We start from the raw sequence: 22,170 nt of genomic DNA on the forward strand, positions 1-22,170 counted from the left end.
GCATTACTAAACGGAGTGCGAACTGCGACTCCATCCAGCTGAGTACAGAGCGGTATTTCTTCGCTAAAGCTGTCGGAGCAAACTAGGGCACTAATGCCTCAAGTTGCCAAGCGATCCACAGCTACACTGTCTTTGGAATAAAGGCGACATCCTCTCATAATCGTGTTGTTTGCAGGTCTCAAACGAGATTCCTATAGGCAAACTGTGGAGGCCGCATAGACGGATGTCAACTGACGAAGCTCAGCTATGCTACAGTAATAACTACTGCAGTTCCACTGCAATAGTACCATTGTGTGGATAGGTAAAGCTCTGAATTTAGAATAATTTTTTGCCCTTCGTTCGGTCCATTACCTGCAAGTTCCACCGTCCTTGTCGGTATCTTTCTTTCCATCATCTCTATCCACGACAATGAGTGGTTCGGTCTCCATTGTCAACTCAGAAGAAGGAGACTCAGTGACTGGGCACTCCGTGGATGATGATCTCATTGATCAGGAACGGTAGGCCTTCTTCCTAGGAGAACTGGGTTCTCCATAAGGTGATCGAACAAAAGGGCGCCGGGGCCTCCCGCTCTTGCCCACCATTTCTGTATTTTTTGGAGGAGAGCCGGCTGATTGATTGGCGTATTTCTGCGGGGATCCTGTGACCTCTGATTGATTTGAAGAAGGCTTCTTCTCCAATTTCTTAAGGGAGCTCTGTGGCTTCACCTCCTCCTTTGTAATCTGGGCATTGGAAGGAGGGCTGGATTTTCCAGCCCTATTTGAGAACCCTTTCCCCCCACCCTGTTTGGGGACGACTTTCCAGCCGAAAGTTCCTGGGAGGACTCTTCTCAGGCAATGTTGCAATAAGGCACTTTTCGATCCTTGTGCTGTTAAAACTCCACTTTCTGTAGGGATTACCTTTTGTTGCTGGCTTTGAATTATTGATGCATTTTCTGTACTGGTGTTCTGTACAAAGCACTGTGGGCTGATCAGCACATTTGCGACCTTTACTGCGAAGGAGATGGAGAACTCCATAATGGTGGTGGTGGTGATTATAGTTTTCAGAGGAAGTACAACGGGGCAACCATCCTCTATATAACACTAATCAGAGAGAAAAAATGGAAGGGGTCCGACACTTTGAAAAAAGGTATCAGCCAAAGGAAGACAAGGGTGTGAAAATGAAAGACGCCCTTGGCCTCCATACATAATACCGTCGGGTCGGACAAAACAGGAGTCGACCTAGAGAGGTCGGATATGATAGATGAAAGAGAGGAGCCTGGCACAATTGAGTGGAAGCGATGACAGGACTCTTTTCTTTTCCTCATTTACCACTTTCTTTTTAAATTTACTTTTAATTTCCAGGTACTTAATCTTACTTCCTTCTTTCCTATCTGTATTCCTTTCTTGCTATGCTTTTGTCACTTGTTTGACAACATCCTTCAACTTTTCATTCCACCAAGATTTCTCCTTTTCCTTCACTCTCTCTGAAGTTCTGCCACAAATCTTCTCTGCACAGCTTAAAAATATGTTTTAAATTTGGTCCACTCTTCTTCTGCACTTTCTATTTCTGATATAGAGAAATGCTGTTTTAATTCCCTCTGAATTCTGAGTTACTTTATCTTTTAATTTCCATACTTTTATTTTCTTCTATCTTATTTCTTTTACTCTCACTATTTTACCTATTTTCAATTTTCTACCACTACTCTGTGGTCTCCATCAAATGCCTCACCTTGTAGCGCTGTTGCATCCTTTAACAGTTTACAATTTATTTTCTCATCCAAAAAATAATAACTGTTTTTGTCCTTCTTTGTTATTTGCTTTACGTTGCACCGGCACAGATAGGTCTTATGGTGATGATGGGACAGGAATGGCCTAGGAATGGGAAGGAAGTGGCCATGGCCTTAATTACGTTAAAGCCCCAGCATTTGCCTGGTGTGAAAATGAGAAACCACGGAAAACCATTTTCAGGGCTGCCGACAGTGGGGTTCGAACTCACTATCTCCCGGATGCAAGCTCACAGCTACATGCCCCTAACTTCACGGCCAACTTGCCCAGTTTTTTGTCCTTCTGTCAACCCTGTCATATCTAGTGATCATTCTGCTATTCTTCTTTCTAAACAAAGTGTTGCACACAATCATTCCATTTCTCTCACAAACATCTCCCTCGCTGTTTTTTTCTCCATATCCAAATGAACCAGTCACTTCTTCCTTACCAATTCTGTCATTTCCAACCTGCGCTTTGAGGTCTCCCATGACTATCACTTCCACATTGATGATCATTTCCTCGAGTATGTCCAAGAATTCCTCTATATTTTCCTCACTCTTTCCAGTTTGGGGTGCATAAACTTGGATGAAATATTTCACTCCTTTATCTATCCTCAGTCTTAGTCTACTCTATCCACATTTTCATCCAGGTTCTTTTATCAAACACCCCTACTCCATTCTTTGCCTCAACCCCTCCACTCCAGTATAGGGTGTACCCTCTAATCATCTTCACACCCTTTGACCTCACTCAGTCTCATCATTACAACATTTTCTTTCTCCATAAAATCAATCAACTCCTCGGATTTTGCTGTCAAAGTCATAACATTAATTAATCCCACATTCATAATATTAACTGCTTTTAGCAGGTTTCACCCTAATCTTTTCCAAGGCTGATAATTACCACCACTCATTTTGGGCTATTGTTATGATATATTCGCCACACCCAAAGGCATTTTAGAGCTACTGCCAGCAATTAATCAGGCTACCCCTTACATGGCGAACAGATGCCCTTGCAGCCACTCCTGCTGATAAAATCTGTACTCTTACTATTCCCGAGTACTAGGCTGCCTCTTCTGCAATCTCCACAATTTCAAAGTCCATCTCCTCTGCTGTCAATTCCATTGAGGTTTTCACTCGTAACCCAGAGCTGGGACACTTACCTGATGCTACACACTGGTCAGTGTGCTCTGGGACTCACATAGACAGGGGCGTGACTCCCTGGGCAGTGTTGCCTCCAAAGAGGGTCCATACCTGCTACCTGCTCATATATTAAATGATACAAAGAGCACTAGGAAAGTTTTGCAATGTGAGTGAACACTTTAATCTTTTTCAAAATAATTTCCATCACACTCAATACACTTCTTCATACGTCAAAACCAGTCATTCTGGCACTTTTATTCAGTTACATTTTTACACTCTTGATCCCATGCTGTCAGAAGCTCCTCATCGGATGCAAAATGCCACCCTTTTAGCTTCATCTTCACTTCTGGGAAGAGTGCAAAGTCACATGGGGCAAGATCAGGACTGTATGGAGGGTGATCAAGCACAGTCCACCCTGATCTGGCAAGAAAATCCATTGTTACATTAGCACGATGTGCTGGAGCATTGTCGTGATGCAAGAGCCAAGTGTTGATCCGTGACCTTGGACGGACCTGAGGCAGACAAGTCTCACTGTACCACTTCGCAGTAACTGTCCTTTGTGTTTCTAGCACAATCCGAATCAGGATGCCCCGTGAAGAATACTGTAATCATCCTTTTCTTCACTGACCTTGACTTTCGCACAGTCACAGGAGTACCCTCATCTTCAAACAGCCATGGAGGAGAGCCGGCTGATTGATTGGCGTATTTCTGCGGGGATCCTGTGACCTCTGATTGATTTGAAGAAGGCTTCTTCTCCAATTTCTTAAGGGAGCTCTGTGGCTTCACCTCCTCCTTTGTAATCTGGGCATTGGAAGGAGGGCTGGATTTTCCAGCCCTATTTGAGAACCCTTTCCCCCCACCCTGTTTGGGGACGACTTTCCAGCCGAAAGTTCCTGGGAGGACTCTTCTCAGGCAATGTTGCAATAAGGCACTTTTCGATCCTTGTGCTGTTAAAACTCCACTTTCTGTAGGGATTACCTTTTGTTGCTGGCTTTGAATTATTGATGCATTTTCTGTACTGGTGTTCTGTACAAAGCACTGTGGGCTGATCAGCACATTTGCGACCTTTACTGCGAAGGAGATGGAGAACTCCATAATGGTGGTGGTGGTGATTATAGTTTTCAGAGGAAGTACAACGGGGCAACCATCCTCTATATAACACTAATCAGAGAGAAAAAATGGAAGGGGTCCGACACTTTGAAAAAAGGTATCAGCCAAAGGAAGACAAGGGTGTGAAAATGAAAGACGCCCTTGGCCTCCATACATAATACCGTCGGGTCGGACAAAACAGGAGTCGACCTAGAGAGGTCGGATATGATAGATGAAAGAGAGGAGCCTGGCACAATTGAGTGGAAGCGATGACAGGACTCTTTTCTTTTCCTCATTTACCACTTTCTTTTTAAATTTACTTTTAATTTCCAGGTACTTAATCTTACTTCCTTCTTTCCTATCTGTATTCCTTTCTTGCTATGCTTTTGTCACTTGTTTGACAACATCCTTCAACTTTTCATTCCACCAAGATTTCTCCTTTTCCTTCACTCTCTCTGAAGTTCTGCCACAAATCTTCTCTGCACAGCTTAAAAATATGTTTTAAATTTGGTCCACTCTTCTTCTGCACTTTCTATTTCTGATATAGAGAAATGCTGTTTTAATTCCCTCTGAATTCTGAGTTACTTTATCTTTTAATTTCCATACTTTTATTTTCTTCTATCTTATTTCTTTTACTCTCACTATTTTACCTATTTTCAATTTTCTACCACTACTCTGTGGTCTCCATCAAATGCCTCACCTTGTAGCGCTGTTGCATCCTTTAACAGTTTACAATTTATTTTCTCATCCAAAAAATAATAACTGTTTTTGTCCTTCTTTGTTATTTGCTTTACGTTGCACCGGCACAGATAGGTCTTATGGTGATGATGGGACAGGAATGGCCTAGGAATGGGAAGGAAGTGGCCATGGCCTTAATTACGTTAAAGCCCCAGCATTTGCCTGGTGTGAAAATGAGAAACCACGGAAAACCATTTTCAGGGCTGCCGACAGTGGGGTTCGAACTCACTATCTCCCGGATGCAAGCTCACAGCTACATGCCCCTAACTTCACGGCCAACTTGCCCAGTTTTTTGTCCTTCTGTCAACCCTGTCATATCTAGTGATCATTCTGCTATTCTTCTTTCTAAACAAAGTGTTGCACACAATCATTCCATTTCTCTCACAAACATCTCCCTCGCTGTTTTTTTCTCCATATCCAAATGAACCAGTCACTTCTTCCTTACCAATTCTGTCATTTCCAACCTGCGCTTTGAGGTCTCCCATGACTATCACTTCCACATTGATGATCATTTCCTCGAGTATGTCCAAGAATTCCTCTATATTTTCCTCACTCTTTCCAGTTTGGGGTGCATAAACTTGGATGAAATATTTCACTCCTTTATCTATCCTCAGTCTTAGTCTACTCTATCCACATTTTCATCCAGGTTCTTTTATCAAACACCCCTACTCCATTCTTTGCCTCAACCCCTCCACTCCAGTATAGGGTGTACCCTCTAATCATCTTCACACCCTTTGACCTCACTCAGTCTCATCATTACAACATTTTCTTTCTCCATAAAATCAATCAACTCCTCGGATTTTGCTGTCAAAGTCATAACATTAATTAATCCCACATTCATAATATTAACTGCTTTTAGCAGGTTTCACCCTAATCTTTTCCAAGGCTGATAATTACCACCACTCATTTTGGGCTATTGTTATGATATATTCGCCACACCCAAAGGCATTTTAGAGCTACTGCCAGCAATTAATCAGGCTACCCCTTACATGGCGAACAGATGCCCTTGCAGCCACTCCTGCTGATAAAATCTGTACTCTTACTATTCCCGAGTACTAGGCTGCCTCTTCTGCAATCTCCACAATTTCAAAGTCCATCTCCTCTGCTGTCAATTCCATTGAGGTTTTCACTCGTAACCCAGAGCTGGGACACTTACCTGATGCTACACACTGGTCAGTGTGCTCTGGGACTCACATAGACAGGGGCGTGACTCCCTGGGCAGTGTTGCCTCCAAAGAGGGTCCATACCTGCTACCTGCTCATATATTAAATGATACAAAGAGCACTAGGAAAGTTTTGCAATGTGAGTGAACACTTTAATCTTTTTCAAAATAATTTCCATCACACTCAATACACTTCTTCATACGTCAAAACCAGTCATTCTGGCACTTTTATTCAGTTACATTTTTACACTCTTGATCCCATGCTGTCAGAAGCTCCTCATCGGATGCAAAATGCCACCCTTTTAGCTTCATCTTCACTTCTGGGAAGAGTGCAAAGTCACATGGGGCAAGATCAGGACTGTATGGAGGGTGATCAAGCACAGTCCACCCTGATCTGGCAAGAAAATCCATTGTTACATTAGCACGATGTGCTGGAGCATTGTCGTGATGCAAGAGCCAAGTGTTGATCCGTGACCTTGGACGGACCTGAGGCAGACAAGTCTCACTGTACCACTTCGCAGTAACTGTCCTTTGTGTTTCTAGCACAATCCGAATCAGGATGCCCCGTGAAGAATACTGTAATCATCCTTTTCTTCACTGACCTTGACTTTCGCACAGTCACAGGAGTACCCTCATCTTCAAACAGCCACACCTTGTTCTGGGATTTTGTTGGAACATCGTAATAATAAAGCCAAGTTTCATCACCTGTAACGATGTTATTGATGTTACGCGAACTCCAATTTTAAAACTGTTTTAGCATTTTTCGGCACCATTTCACTCGATGTGCCCTTCGTTCCTCTGAAAGTGAACAGGGCTCCCAAAGGGACCAAACCTTTCTAACATGGAGATGGTCACGTAGAATTGAATGAATAGCTGGTGCATGGATGTGGAGGATCTCTTCTACCTACCAATATGTCAACTGCCTCTCTTGCTGCTACATTTTCTTCACAGCTTCAATGTTTTCGTAAGTCACTGATTCAGACAGTTGCCCAGAACGAGGATCATCTTCAACCCCAAAATTTCTCCTCTGGAACTCTTTGTACCATCGAAGATTGTTGTCCAATGTGGACAGTCTGTCTCCAGCACAGGAGTCATTTCCTCCAGCACTGCTCAGCAGTTAATCCACAAGCAGAATTGTAGTGGATAGTTGCACGATATTCACCTTTAGACCACACTGACATCTTAACTTGCTTTCAATCCCGCTGCTTGGTAACAACTGGTGTGAAGGTCGCACCTTTCTGTCTTCTAGATCGGTTTTCACCCTTCACCATAACAGGGGTGTCCAGCCAACCATTTTTGCATATTGCAAAACTTTCCTAGTACCCTTTGTATGAGCAAAGAATTAGTATCAAAGATAAGGCTTTTTGTAGATGATGTTATACTGTTACATAAGTTACAGGATTGTGAACAATTGCAAAAAGAACTTTACAATATTGTGAGATGGACAACAGACAATGTTATGGTGGTAAATAGGGTGAATATAGGGTCCAGTGACTGAAAAATCCTCCAAAATCAAAGAAAATGCTCTTACAATAAAAAACGAAGAAATGGAAATAATGCAAAATAAAAACGATACCGGTATATTATTGTAACCTTGGTGCCATGAACAGAGTTTGTAGGCCTAATATGTTTTTGGTTCTACTAACTACATATTTATGCTTTTAGGAACGCCAGATGTTTCACAAGAGTAAAAGTCCTATCAGTTTTAATTGCTGTGTTGATAGGCTGAAAGTACCTCAGGGGATCACTGTGAGTACTTTGGTGTTAAGAGAAGGAAAGAACTTAATCTAGACTGTAAATAAGAGTTGCACATATCTCCATAGGCTTATGAGGGTATTTTGGGGTTATAGCAAAGTTATAAAGGAGAGGGCAGATAAGGGTAAAAACCAGCTAAAATGTGGTTGCATTGCAGGGAACTGACATCAAGATTTCTTAATACAAGAACTAGAAAATATTTGAAGGAAAACAGCACGACTTGTTCTGGTTGATTTCTGACAAAAGAGCAATGTTATGAAAATGTTGCAAACATGTCTAAGACTTGTAAGGAGAGGAGCTGTTAAACTAAGCGGTATGTTCTGAGCTGTCAGTGGAGAGTGGTGGTGGTGGTGATTATTGTTTTAAGAGGAAGTACAACTGGGCAACCATCCTCTATATAACACTAATCAGAGGGAAAAATGGAAGGGGTCCGACACTTCTAAAAGTGAAGATGTCAGCTAAAGGAAGACAAGGGCCACGAAGGGCATGAAAATGAAAGACTCCCTAGCCCTCGCAAACATAATAGCGTCGGGGTCGGAAAAGAACAAGAGTTGACCAAGGGAGGTCGGATAGTATAGATGAAAGTGAGGAGTGGTGGTGATTATTGTTTTAAGAGGAAGTACAACTAGGCAACCATCCTCTATATAACACTAATCAGAGGGGAAAATGGAAGGGATACGACACTTCGAAAAATGGAGATATCGGTCAAAGAAAGACAAGGGCCACGAAGGGCGTGAACATGAAAGACTCCCTAGCCCTCGCAAACCTAATAGCGTCGGGGTCGGAAAAGAACAAGAGTTGACCAAGAGAGGTCGGACAGGATAGATGAAAGTGAGGAGCCTGGCAGAAGTAAGTGGAAGCAATGCCAGGACTCAGCTGAGGGCCCCGTGGTCACCAACCCACGCTCCATATTTCAGAGCCCCTGGGGCCCCTTTTAGTCGCCTCTTACGACAGGCAGGGGATACCGTGGATGTTATTCTACCGCCCCCACCCACAGGGGGATGAAAGTGAGGAGCCTGGCACAAGTAAGTGGAAGCAATGCCAGGACTCAGCTAAGGGCCCCGTGGCCGCCAACCCACGCTCCAAAGTTCAGAGCCCCAGGGGCCCCTTTTAGTCGCCTCTTACGACAGGCAGGGGATACCGTGGGTGTTATTCTACTGCCCCCATCCACAGGGGGTTGAAAGTGAGGAGCCTGGCACAAGTAAGTGGAAGCAATGCTAGGCCTCAGCTAAGGGCCCCGTGGTTGCCAACTCACGTTCTAAAGTTCAGAGCCCCTGGGGGTTCTTTTAGTCGCCTCTTACGACAGGCAGGGGATACCGTGGGTGTTATTCTACTGCCCCCACCCACAGGGGGGTGTCAGTGGAGAGATGGTGTTGATGCAAGTGTGATAGATGAGATGAGAATTTTGTAGAATATCCTGTTCATTCTATCATGGTCTTAAGCACTCACGAATTTATGAGAAAATGTATCTTCAAATCAAATCAAAATCTCTTTATTTGCAAATGAGGTGTCTACCTTGGTGGCAAATGGTACACTAAAATATTTATTATTGTCAAGCAATAAATTTCAAATTAACAAGAGAAGAAGAAAATTTTCCTAGAATACAATATTATACAATTTACACTAACAATTTTTTCTATTAAACACACAGCTCATCCTTAATACATTAATATTGTTTACAAAATTCTACTTATAATATCTCCTGTACTTACAAACATAGTGAACTCCTATACAGTATGTGGAATTACTTTAAATAATACTATACAACTGGTATAAGATTAACATTTACATTGGATTTATTTACTTATTTATTTTTTACCCATTTTGGAACCTAAGTAGCATAATGACCTGCTGCGTCTTAACCAGAGCCCCTTTTGCCACCACTTTTCAGAGTTCCTGAAGGGTCTTCACAGCTACCATAGCGGTCCCAGGGCCGTCAAAGTACCCACTATACTTCACCCCTACAGGCAATCCCCTACTTCGGCTGTCCAAACTCCATAGACCAGGGGATGGAATTAATTTATTCAAACACATTTTTTTTATTTACAATATCCTGCACTGGTCGAATGCCCTCTAACATTTCATTTATTTTCTATGTTGCTTTTTATATTCTTCTTGAATATCTGTACAGATTTTGGAAAAGGATCAAACACTATCCCTGGTAAACTGTTCCACTCCTTCACGCCCGTCCCAATGAAAGAAAATTTACCCCAATCGCTTTTGCTAATATTCCTTCTAATTTTATACTTGTGTTCAGTTCTGCCGATATAATTATCTCTGCGCATATTAAGAAAAGTAACGGACCGATTATACTTCCCTGTGCAAAGCCTCTCACGGTTTTCTCCCCATGTTTCTTCTCCTGTGTAAGCTCTATATTATCATATAAGTCTAGTTTTCTCCCTTCTCTTACTTTAAGTTTCCCACCCAAGTTCCTCTTAACATTCCTGATACACTACTTTTTCTCCTGAAATCCCCCGTTACATTCTTGGTGAGGATCCCAGACACTGTTTGCATATTCCAATAATGGACGAACCACACTTAAGTAACTTTTTTCTTTTAATTCTTTGTTGCATCTTTTAAGTAGCCTCATTATGACATGTAACAATCTGTATGCTTTCCCAACAATGTTATCAACATGACCCTTCCAGTGAAAATTACTTTCAAATCTCACACCTAAGTATTTGCACTTGCCATCTTTTGGGATAACTACCCCATCCAAAGTATATTCAAATTCAGTTTTAAAGCTCCTGTTTGTGAATGTTGTAACAGTTGATTTGCCTCCATTAACCTTCATATTATTTTCTTCAACCCATTCTTGGATACTCTCAAGATCCCTTTGTAATTCTGAACAATACACAATGTTATTTATTTCCCTATAAACAATTATGTCATCTGCATACAATCTTATTTTTGATGTTATATTGTTCCCTAAATCATTTGCATATATTAAGAAAAGTAACGGTCCGATTATACTTCCCTGTGCAATTCCCTTCTGAACTTTCTCTTCCTGTGATATATTATTTCCTACTTTGACTTTCTGAACCCTTGAATTTAGAAATGTTTTAATCCAACGTATAACCCTTATGTCCAATCCTATTCGCTTTAATTTCTTTAATAATATTCCATGTTCCACTCTATCAAAGGCTTTGGAAAGATCTATGGCTATGCAATCTAACTGGCCTCCTGAATCCCACTGATCTGATATGTCCTGCTGAAATTCCACCAGTTGTGCCTCACAAGAAAATTTCTTTCTAAATCCATACTGGCTCCTCATGAACCAATTTTTATCATCACACATCCCTCTGATGTACTTTGCTATTAAACTCTCCAGTATTTTACAAACTATACTGGTCAGGCTGATTGGTCTGTAGTTCTCTTGTTTCCTTTTATCACCCTTTCCTTTATAAATTGGTATTATTATAGATTCCTCCCATTCCTTTGGTATTACACTATTATATATGACATTGTCAAAGAGAAATTTTAAATAAGGCACTTTAATAACTCCCCAGTAATTTGATCTCTTTCTGCTGCTTTTCCTTGCTGAAGCAGTTGGATTTCTCTGAAAATATCTTCATTTATGAATGAGAAGCTTCTTGTTTCTCTATGTGTTTCTCCCTCTCTATCTTCTGTTACAGTTTCTAACTCCCGACAACCTTCTATTGAATCTCTGAATTCCCTACTAAATAGATTTGCTTTCTCAGTATCTGTTAAATAGTGTTCACACCTTTCTCCCACCATTGTAGGAATTTGGATTCCTTTTCCTTTCTAGAAGCCTGGCCAGGCACCTATGTAAGAACTGGATCTTGATGGTAGAGATGAGTTATTGTTTAGTTGAAGTTATGGTTTAACAGGAGGTATACTTGCGACCAAGGAGAATGAGTAACCATGTGTTGTGGATGACATGCTTGTAAGCAGTCAATTGTTTTAAGGTTGCGATCTCCATGTACTGTGATAGGCAATTGTTAATGTTACCGTGTTTTAGCGGTAGGTAGAGGCATAAGAAGGTGCGGGCGTGAATGGGTTTCAAACTACGGAATCAAGTTACTGTAAAATTAATTTAAAATTTAACTAGGTTATATTTTCTTTTCAAAAACCAAGCAATAACAGACATGGCAGGTACAATGTAGCAAAACAAGGGGAGATACAATATTTACAGGTTTTGGGCTTCACGCCCCGACTTCAGCGATCAGCTCAGTTTTACCACAAACACAAGTTTTAACAGAGGGGCAGAAAACCCCATTCATCCCTAGGAGCCCCTGGCTCCGAATTACACAGAAAAGCCTCCACGAGGCATATGACACTCCATTTTCAAAAGAGCGATCCGCTCTTAAAATTTAAGCCTCTCAAAGGCCACACCAAACTCTATCTTCAAGCTGTCCTCTAAGGACGTATTCACAGGGGTAAAATACCCAACCTACAGAGGTCTATTACATGAAAAGAAGGTTGATTACATGACCTCTAAAATAACAATTTGAGAGGAGGCGATCTTGCACTCCTAATACACTTTGTTTTTTTAAAACCTAATCTGGCTCTGGGCCGCTAACGCAAGGGCTAATCCCATACTACAGAGGTGACTTAGAGAAGAACACTTTACATTACATAAACGAAGAATAGTTTGAGAAAATAAGTTCACCTCCAAACAAATGTGAGTGGGAGCTCGAGAGGGTTAGCACTCTCTATCCCAATATGTAGCTTTACAAGAAAAAGATGAAAAGAGTAATTACATTTTAGGAAAAGGTTACATGATGGAAATGCTTCGAACCCGCCGCGAGTGTTAAACTGCCGACCTAGCAAGAAAAGAAGTTATTAATAGGCCATTACCTGGTGTTGAACGGCTGAAGAAGAAAGAGGCGCTTCCCGCCTCCTGCTATGTACTTAATACACAGAAAGATGGAACAGAAGTGGCCCGGAGACCCCAAAATCAGCAGTTTATATCCTCTCGCGGAAGATTCTAGGTGTTAGGGGAAATAAAACACCCTCCCTCAAAGTTTTTATTGGCTAGGGAAAAGAAACCCCTACATAGAGGAAGAAGAAACACATTATTGGTGGAAAATTAATTAAAGAAATTCGGGATTGGCTAGATCCAAAATAAGGGGAGAAAGAGGGGTATACAGCCAACTTAAACCATGACAGAAAAAAATTTAACAAAGAACAAACTCTTGAAATAAAAATTTCTCCAACAAAATAGTTCTTTGATTTCGCACTAGGTTGCACTATTGTAATTCTTCAGTAGTGTCCTCTAGAAGAGAAAGTTCACACTTCTTACTTCAAGCGAAACAAAAACACATCAAAAGTGACACAGTTCAAAAACTCAAAATTTTCCACGTGGTGACATCTTCTGAGAAAGTAGAGAATTAATAGAATAGATAAAGTTCAACCTTCCTCCAGAAGAGGAGTTTCAACTGGCGCAACTTTTAAATAAACGGTGTAGAGGTGTACCGCCCGGTACAGACCTCCCCCCCCAAAAGTTCCTCCAGGGGTGACACATGAAATCAGTTTGAAACAAAGTCCAAGTAATGATGTTGATACGAAGATAGATAGCAGAAGCATATACAAGATTTCTTAATTCAGTTTCAAAATGTTGTTGTTGCAGGTGAATGAAAGTCTTTATGTTTGTAGAATTTGAATTTCTGAAGATAAACTTTTAATACTTAAAGGTGAAGAAAAATTTTGCAATGTCCACCAAATATTGTTGTTGAATTCCCAAGGGTAGTTATTGCTTATGGTGACTGTCCATGTAGTTGATGTAGATTGAGTCGAATGGCCGGACCGGCCGTTGCAGCTTGCGTCCAACGGAGGCCGCTCGGACCCCTCAAGTACCCTGAGATACCGCTCGCCCGCACTATGAGGGGAGCAGAGGTGTTGAAGTACGCCGCGCCCGCGGTGAACAGATACAGGCTGCGGGCATGTAGCAGGTCGTGCGCCGCACATCAGCCTTGGCCGGGAGGAGAGCTCCGGCTCGCCGTGCACATGTCGTCCTCGCTGGAGAGGAGGGGGCCCATCCCCCTCCCCAGTCGCTGCACGGCGCTGCGCGGCTGCGGGGGCGCTGAAACATTAAAGCTAGGCGGCAGAATTGTGTTGGACAATCATTTTCTTTGAGGGTACAGGCTTGTGGAGAGGTTGAGGGGCCAGCGGCGTGTAGATATCCATGGCATTTACTATTATGAAGCCACAGTGTAAGGTGGAGCAGGAGACGGGAGCGTGGTAATGGCCGTGGCAAGAACAGGATGGCAGTTTAACGGGTCGGGGCAGGTTTTACACAAGGCTTACATCTAAAACCAAAATATTACAGAAGGGGCAGAATGCCTTAAAGTGAAACTCAAAAAAAATATAACCTTCATATCCTTTCAAAATAATATGAAGCAAGTTAACACAGAAATTACACCGGTTTCACCTGGGACAGGTGAACTCTAAATATCCTCTCGGTGGCTGGATTACTTAGCAATAAGGTAACCGGTGTAAGAAAATCGAGAATGATACAAGGCCCATGAAATCTGGGGGCAAGCTTGCCCGCGGGAACAAAATTTTTGACCATAACCTGGTCACCTACCTTCAAGGTGGTGGGTCTCCGTCCACGATCATACCTTTCCCTAACCTTTTCATGAGATACTTTAAGATTAGCTTTAGCCTTCTTCCAAAGATCTTTAATGTTGTCCGGATCTATTGTCTCGGGCAGAATGTCATTCAGAGACCAGAGGTTAGAGAGCGGCGTGTTGGGAACGAACTTAAACATCAAAGAAGCTGGAGTAAATTTGTGAGATTCATGAACCGCCGAATTCAAAGCAAAAGCTAACCAATGCAGGGACGTGTCCCACCTAGAATGATCTTCATGATGATAGGCAATAAGTGCGGACCTGAGATTACGGTTAACCCGTTCAGCCAGAGATGGTTGAGGGTAATAAGCAGATGTAGTTACATGAGAGATGGACAAGTCAAAACAAAATTTACGAAACAGATTTGATGTAAAAGCTTTAGCATTATCAGATACAATGTATTGGCACGGACCAAAAGAAGCAAAAATAGAATTTAGGCAAGTAATGGTGGACTGAGCGGTAGCCAGCTTAGTCGGAAATAACCAGGAAAATCTTGTAAAACCATCTACACACACAAAGATGAACTTGTTGGCATTACCCTTTGACTGGGGGAAGGGTCCCACATAATCGATATACAGGCGTTCCATGGGGCGCGACGCTTGATGAGAAGACAAAAGGCCTACTTTAGTGGACATGGTGGGTTTACTGATCAAACAAGATTTACAAGCTTTTACAAGTTCCCGAATTTCACCGTCCATACCTTTCCATATGAACATTTCACGAATCTTTTCACGAGTTTTAAAGATTCCAAGATGCCCCCCCAATGGGGTCTCATGATAGTATTTGAAGATCATAGGTACAAGAACCGCTGGAACAACAACTTTCATCAACTTATCATGCCTCGAAGGGCAACATAGAACACCATTCCTTAGAACATAAGGGACAGCATGTTCCCCAGAAGAAAGGGTTTCCATTATCGGAGCCAGCGTCGGATCTTCACGTTGGTATTTCTCAATATCCCTAAAAAGCATGGGAGCATCTGTTAAGATGGCATTAACACCAGATAGTATGGACTCGGAAGGTGATGAACTGTCGACCGGTTCGTGGGTCTCTACGTCGTTATGAAACATACGGCTGAGTCCATCGGCAACAACATTTTCAGTACCTCTGATATGCCGTACATCGAATTGGAAGGCAGAAATACGGATGGCCCAACGGGCTATACGACCTGTACGACGCGGCCTACCTAAGACCCAGCTTAAGGCTTGATTATCTGTCTCCAGATCGAATTTGACGTGTTCCAGATAGAGACGGAACTTTTCTAAGGCGAATAAGACTGCCAAACCTTCAAGCTCATATATGGAGTACTTTGCTTCTTGAGCTGACAATGTCCTAGACGCATAGGCGATGGGTCGCCTCCCTAGTTCAGTCTCTTGAAGAAGAACTGCAGCTACTGCTGACGACGATGCGTCGGTTTGGACGATGAATTTCTTCGAGAAATCAGGCATAGCAAGTACAGGGGCATTACAGAGAGCTAATTTCAGATCTTCAAAAGCGGCTTGTTGAGAAGGTCCCCACTCGAATTTGATGCCTTTCCTACGAAGAAGGTTTAAGGGCGCCGCTCTATTAGCAAAATTAGGAATGAACTTCCTGAAGAAATTCACCATGCCAATGAACCTGGCGATACCTTTAATGTCCTTGGGAGGTTTAAAATCACGGATGGCCTGTGTTCTAGAATGATCGACTGCTACACCATCAGGTGACACAATATGCCCTAGGAATGACATAGAGGGCTTAGCAAAGGCAACCTTGGACAACTTAACAGTTAACCCAGCCTTACGAAGGCGATTGAGAACTTCTCGCAAATGATCTAGATGTTCTTCAAAGGTTTCGGAAAATACGACGACATCATCCAAGTAGTGATATAAGTACTCAAATTTGATGTCGGAAAAGACCCTATCTAGTAGCCTAGTGAGCACAGCTGCCCCCGTGGGGAGCCCGAAAGGCACGCGGTTGTATTCATATAAATTCCAGTCCGTGGCAAACGCTGTAAGATGTTTAGACTCTTCGGCAAGGGGAATTTGATTATAGGCCTGATTCAAGTCCAAGATGGTGAAGAACTTGGCCTTACGAAACCATGAAAAGCAAGAATGAAGGTCGGGAAGGGGCACAGATTGCAACACCACCTTCCGATTGAGAGCCCTGTAATCAATGACAGGCCTGAAGCCTCCTTGGGGTTTCGGGACTAGAAAAATAGGCGAAGAATACGCTGACTTAGAGGGCCTAATAATACCATCCTTCAACATCTGATCGATGATTTCTTTCAGAGCCTTCATTTTAGGTGGAGATAGCCTATACGGTGGAAAACGGACAGGAATTGAATCCGTGACCTCAATTTTGTATTCAATAAGGTCAGTAACACCAAGAGTATCAGAGAACACCTCGGGAAACGACTGACACAGTTTCCGAATACTATCAGCCTGCTCCTCAGGTAGATGTCTAAGGTCTAACAACATCTCATCCTGGGTAGGCGAAATAGATGAACATGATACAGAATTACACTTTAACAAGGGAATTCTACAATTGGACGCAAATTTGAATGTGCACGACCTACTCTGAAGATCGAGCACCAGACCAGTGTGAGACATGAAGTCCGCTCCCAGTATGATGGGGCAAGACAAACGCTTGGCCACAAACAATTTGATCTTCCATGTAAATTTAAAAACCCGAATTTTGACATGTAAGGAACCTAGAATTTCTAATGGAGATGAATTAGCCGAAACATATTTAACAGGAGATGAGTCATAGTCAGGGAGTTTACAAACAGATTTCAATTTAGAATACCAATCAGCCGAAATAATGGAACAAACACTGCCTGAATCTAAGAGAGCTGTTATAGGCTCGTTATTTAACTCAATCTTAAGAAAAGGAACAGGTGCGGGGGTATCCGCCGCAATCCTAAGACACTCTTTAGGGCATTCAAAAGATGAATTTGAAGGCTGGTCGTTCTCTGCATTTACAACCTGTTTACTAGGGGCTAAGTCTCGGGAAGATGGATTAGTCGGCTCAGCCGACGCCACTAGTCACTTTTTATTATTGGAATAGCTGGAATTTGCACCAGAAGTTGAGCAGGAGGGGGTGCTATTTGAGTTTGGGCAATTCTTGGCGATATGTGAGAAGGCCCCACACTTAAAACAGCCTTGTGATGACCCTACTCCATTCCTTGTCCCACTTGACTTGATCAGAGGACACTTATTCCGCAGATGTTCAGGCGACCCGCAAGCATAACATTTACGGGGATTGACTGGTCGGCGAGGTGGAGGCCGAGTGTTACTAAAGGAAGGCGGGGGTTCTTTCGCGACACGCAAAGAATCGGCGTATCTAACTCCTTCCGCTGAGACGGCCAATGCTTCAAGTTCAGAGAAGGTTTGCGGACACGCCGCGAAACACAAATATGACCTGTAGGATGGCGAAATACCTTCTACAATAGCCTGCACAATCTGATCTTCAGGAAAGTGCAGAGCAAACACCCTAGTGTAGAATTTGATATCTTGAATGAAATCAGCCAAGTTTTCATCCAAGCGCTGTACACGGTAATAGTACTTCTGAATCAAGGAGGACCTGGCCCTAGCCGGGATGAAGTTAGCTAGCAAATGGGCATGGAAATCCTCAATAGATGATTGCTCGGCAATGGCTCTTACGATTTTATCAGAGAGAATACCAATAGCATACGGATAGATAATTTGCAAAATTTGACATGGCGAAAGAGAAAAAACCAGAGCATGATCCTGAAATTCCACTAGAAATCTTAAAAATGAAATTACATCACTGGTGGTGTTGACGGAAAACTTAGAGATACCTCTAAGCAACATTGCCAATGGATGAGGCAAGCTACTGAACCCAGGTGACATAGTCGTTAAAGGTTTCAATGGCAAGGAAGTTAATTCAGAGCGGATGTTACCCAATGACGCACGGCGTTCAGATTCGTTGTTGGATGGGGCAGAAATAGTTTGAGCAGCAACGGTTATCCTATTGACTTCTCCCTGAGGAGGCTCTTCATCACTACCTACGTTCACTGTGGCGGGTTGATCAGTTTTGGGAGGAACTTCGCCGGTTAGCAATTGAGTGACCTTATTAGACAATTCAGAAATAGTTTCAAGGAGCGTATTAGCGTCCTTCCTCTGAACGTCATTCACCTTTAGAGACAACAGATCATTAACTCTATTTGCAAAGTGATACAGCCTGCCTTGCACACGCTTAATTTGATTAGGAGACGGATCGTTTTCATCAAAAAAGCTGACTACAGATGCTAGCCCAGTAATATTCTCGACGATCGTGGAAAGAGAGTCATCAATTTCTTTCTCTCCCAAATTGGGGATGGAAATGGGTAAATCAAGGGACTCTCTAAGCTTGTTGGTGTCGATTGCAACCGTGCCTCCAGATTGCACATTTCTGATAGTTAACTCGTATATCAACTCCTCTTTGCGCAAATAGTTAAGGAGGAGAACATCGCGAGGGCCGGGCATGATGACAGAACAATTTTGAAAAACTCAAAAAATTCCAGCAACTGAGACAATTGTTAGAGTTCGAATCAAAGCAATGTTTAGCCGTCAAAAGGGGCTAAATTGAGACCCATTCAACCACGCTCTGCTACCACTTGTTACCGTGTTTTAGCGGTAGGTAGAGGCGTAAGAAGGTGCGGGCGTGAATGGGTTTCAAACTACGGAATCAAGTTACTGTAAAATTAATTTAAAATTTAACTAGGTTATATTTTCTTTTCAAAAACCAAGCAATAACAGACATGGCAGGTACAATGTAGCAAAACAAGGGGAGATACAATATTTACAGGTTTTGGGCTTCACGCCCCGACTTCAGCGATCAGCTCAGTTTTACCACAAACACAAGTTTTAACAGAGGGGCAGAAAACCCCATTCATCCCTAGGAGCCCCTGGCTCCGAATTACACAGAAAAGCCTCCACGAGGCATATGACACTCCATTTTCAAAAGAGCGATCCGCTCTTAAAATTTAAGCCTCTCAAAGGCCACACCAAACTCTACCTTCAAGCTGTCCTCTAAGGACGTATTCACAGGGGTAAAATACCCAACCTACAGAGGTCTATTACATGAAAAGAAGGTTGATTACATGACCTCTAAAATAACAATTTGAGAGGAGGCGATCTTGCACTCCTAATACACTTTGTTTTTTTAAAACCTAATCTGGCTCTGGGCCGCTAACGCAAGGGCTAATCCCATACTACAGAGGTGACTTAGAGAAGAACACTTTACATTACATAAACGAAGAATAGTTTGAGAAAATAAGTTCACCTCCAAACAAATGTGAGTGGGAGCTCGAGAGGGTTAGCACTCTCTATCCCAATATGTAGCTTTACAAGAAAAAGATGAAAAGAGTAATTACATTTTAGGAAAAGGTTACATGATGGAAATGCTTCGAACCCGCCGCGAGTGTTAAACTGCCGACCTAGCAAGAAAAGAAGTTATTAATAGGCCATTACCTGGTGTTGAACGGCTGAAGAAGAAAGAGGCGCTTCCCGCCTCCTGCTATGTACTTAATACACAGAAAGATGGAACAGAAGTGGCCCGGAGACCCCAAAATCAGCAGTTTATATCCTCTCGCGGAAGATTCTAGGCGTTAGGGGAAATAAAACACCCTCCCTCAAAGTTTTTATTGGCTAGGGAAAAGAAACCCCTACATAGAGGAAGAAGAAACACATTATTGGTGGAAAATTAATTAAAGAAATTCGGGATTGGCTAGATCCAAAATAAGGGGAGAAAGAGGGGTATACAGCCAACTTAAACCATGACAGAAAAAAATTTAACAAAGAACAAACTCTTGAAATAAAAATTTCTCCAACAAAATAGTTCTTTGATTTCGCACTAGGTTGCACTATTGTAATTCTTCAGTAGTGTCCTCTAGAAGAGAAAGTTCACACTTCTTACTTCAAGCGAAACAAAAACACATCAAAAGTGACACAGTTCAAAAACTCAAAATTTTCCACGTGGTGACATCTTCTGAGAAAGTAGAGAATTAATAGAATAGATAAAGTTCAACCTTCCTCCAGAAGAGGAGTTTCAACTGGCGCAACTTTTAAATAAACGGTGTAGAGGTGTACCGCCCGGTACAGTTAAAATGGTGGTTTGTTGATGTGTATATGATTATGTGAAGTTAAGGTGAAATAAATAAGTGTACCAACTGACAGCATTTCATGTGCATCTTTGTGGATACATCAATGTGAAATGGTATTAGTAGAAGAATAAGCTTGAAAGGGGTTTTAAACGCAGGAAAATTCATTATATATGAAAAAGTTGCAAATCGAGAGGATAAATTGGAATAAAGAAGAAACAGGAATTGGATTAATTTATCAAGGAAGATGTTTGATGAATTTCCAACTTTTTTGAATCATTTAAGAAAAGACTAAGTAAACGACTGACAGAGAATCCATCACCTGGGTGACATCATTGTTATTGTTATTTAGAACAACATATGTTCCATTTTGAGACATTTTCTGCTTTAAGACGAATCCAACTGTGTAGCATCAATGTTCCCTCTCCCAATCTATTCTTTTTTGCACTGACTACTCAATGGATCAGGTATCTGTGACAGTACCTCTACCACTTGACAGATTCCATGTACAGACTTAACCTATCATGGCTTGCCATTTGACTGTTAGATCACAGCTGTCATATTTACCATCTCTGGGTTACAGTGCTCCAGTACTTTAGAACAGTTAAAGCTGGATGTAGCAATCCCTAACCACTCATCCTCTGCATTCTTTTGTATGAGTGTCTGTAAAATGCTTTTTGTCTACTTTCAGAGGTAACTATCATCCCCACTTACAACATAGATACTCTCTGTTACTGGGTTCCTGCATACAAGACCATGTTACCTTCTTACGGCGGCCGACGTACGATCTACCTTTAGGATTGCAAGAAGAATTCTTCAACATATCACCTGAAATTCTAAAGATGTACCTGTTTATGAATCGAAATGTCCTATGTCCTATACCTGCAGTCACTTTAAGGAACTGTCCATATTTTCATCTGTGAACCTTGCATAAATTTTATTCAACATGTTAATTAGATATAATTTCTATTATAAAAAATAAAGCCCTCCAGTATCCATCACCCAAAAATGAAAATATGTTTTTTAAATGTCTCATTTAAATAAAGAAACTTGTTAAGAATTGCAACAGAATAGACATTTTTTATCTACTATGAATTAATATGTGTTAACTTGGATCACCTAATACTACAATGTTTCTAAGAAATGCTCAAAACGTAATGTTTCAAATATGGACCTGTGCATGGGATTTTTGGTACAGACAGATAAAAGGCTTGATGTTGATTGTTTCCTGTATTTATACAGACAAAATATTATTCAATTAGAGAGTAAGTTAGTCATATTTACCAGCAGCAGCTATTGTACTCAATCACCAACAATGTACAAAAGAAATAATATGAGATACTTTTCCTCACAAGAACTGTTTCTATTAAATTTAAATTTCAAGAAAATGTATGCTTTTGTTTTTCTGCCTTTATTTGAACGAGCACACAAACTGACCTGCACTCTGGCAGCGCTTGTCAGAGTGTGTCAAGCAGATCTCACAGGCACTGCTTGCAAACATAGGTCACTGTACAAAATACTGTTTGGCTTTGGTCTGTATGTGGTGTTACATGCTGAAGAAGCTGCATAATGCAACACTCAGTGCAGCATGAAACAAGCACAAGTAAACACTGCTTTACTTTTCCACCACTAGAGTACAGCATATGGCAAGCACAATAGAGATAACACCCAGCGTTACCAATTTTGCAATCTTGTCACTGTATCTCATGACAATTATATCTTTAAACAACAATATATTACTCGTTCTCATGTCTAAATAGACACCTAGCAACTTTTCTTAAACTCGTATTAGCAACAGAAATATATCTTTCTCAGTGTGTACAGAATGACACAGTTACCTTTACTTACCAGAATGTAAGCACAAAACATC

General features: G+C 41.7%; 1 long non-coding RNA gene across 2 annotated transcripts in view; it reads left to right on the plus strand.

Annotated features, from left to right (window-relative positions):
* Positions 1-21,641, plus strand: part of LOC136882147 (uncharacterized) — a 50,901-nt gene extending 29,260 nt beyond the window's left edge. For both annotated transcript variants that reach the window (XR_011018807.1, XR_011018806.1), the window contains one exon: positions 20,992-21,641. This is a non-coding gene — a long non-coding RNA (uncharacterized lncRNA). The remainder of the gene's footprint in view (positions 1-20,991) is intronic.
* The last annotated feature ends 529 nt before the right edge of the window (positions 21,642-22,170 follow it).

Source organism: Anabrus simplex, chromosome 1 (assembly GCF_040414725.1).
Source record: "Anabrus simplex isolate iqAnaSimp1 chromosome 1, ASM4041472v1, whole genome shotgun sequence".
NCBI lineage: Eukaryota > Metazoa > Arthropoda > Insecta > Orthoptera > Tettigoniidae > Anabrus > Anabrus simplex.